This window comes from Octopus bimaculoides, chromosome 23 (genome assembly GCF_001194135.2).
Source record: "Octopus bimaculoides isolate UCB-OBI-ISO-001 chromosome 23, ASM119413v2, whole genome shotgun sequence".
NCBI lineage: Eukaryota > Metazoa > Mollusca > Cephalopoda > Octopoda > Octopodidae > Octopus > Octopus bimaculoides.
Window position 1 is genome coordinate 16,718,556 of NC_069003.1, and position 1,178 is coordinate 16,719,733.

The following is a 1,178-nucleotide window of genomic DNA, read 5'->3' on the forward strand; positions in this document are numbered from 1 at the left end:
AAGAATGTAATAGGTGATTTTATATATATATATATATATATATATATATATGTGGCAAAAGGTTGCCCCAATTTCAAAGGTTAATAATAAGAAATCGGAGCAACCTTTCTGCTACACTCTGTATGAATATACGCAGGTATACTGTGCAGCATTGAATAGATCAACGTCAAGTTGCATCTGGATGTAAATACTCCTTCCAACATCCTCAAAGGCAACTTCCAACACTGCTGCATGACAGAGAGAGAAGAGTGCTGGAGCAAGTATGCACCCTTGTTTAACTCCATTTATCACCACAAACTTGCTTGAAGTATTGCAATCTTGTACTACAAATGCTTGCATTCCTTCATGCAGAAACCTGACCATGTTGATGAACATTCGAAGACATTCATGTTTCTTAAGAACTGGTCAAAGTCCATCATGGGATAGTGTATCAAAGGCCTTTCTGAAATCTATGGACACAGTATACATAGGTATGTTATGCTTAATGCATTTTCCCTGAATTAGGCAAAGACAGATCATGTCTACAGAGCTTCTCCTGTAATGGAAGGCGTACTGAGTCTCAGGTAAGACATTTGGACAGATATACTCATTTAGTCAGTTTAATATAATATGAGTGAAGATCTTCCCATCTATTGATAGAAGAAATATTTGTTGGTTGTTTTCATAGTCAACTCTACAATCTTTTTTGTTTTTTGAAGATAGAAATGATACTTGTGTCTTTCCAGTTTTGTGGAATAATATACTAGGAAACTGAAATCAGATTGATGGGAGACCAAAGCTGAAGAGCTACAGCAATATTCAGATAAAAATGATATGAAAGCATTTTACTCAAGACTTTGAGAGGTATACAGACCACATAGAAGAATCATAACAAAACTCATAGCTCTTGACAGCAAAGCAGTACTCCAGGAAAAATCAGAGATCCTTCATAGATTCGCCAATTATTTTGACAGCCTGCTTAATATCCCAGGATTATGCTGCCCTTGAGAAGGTTACACAACAGCTAACAATACAATCCTTAGATGACAAACTTATTTACAAGGAACTCGATGATGCAATCAAACAAATGAAAGAAAGTAAAGCACCTGGTATACCCACTGAAATCTGGAAGCTTGGAGGTGTAAAGCTTTTGTATGTATGTATGATGTATGTATGTATGTATATCTAAATGTATATAT

At 35.6% G+C, this 1,178-nt stretch overlaps 1 protein-coding gene across 3 annotated transcripts in view; it reads right to left on the reverse strand.

The window, feature by feature from the left end:
- Positions 1–1,178, reverse strand: part of LOC106882406 (4-aminobutyrate aminotransferase, mitochondrial) — a 183,434-nt gene that overhangs the window by 88,164 nt on the left and 94,092 nt on the right. The window lies entirely within an intron of this gene.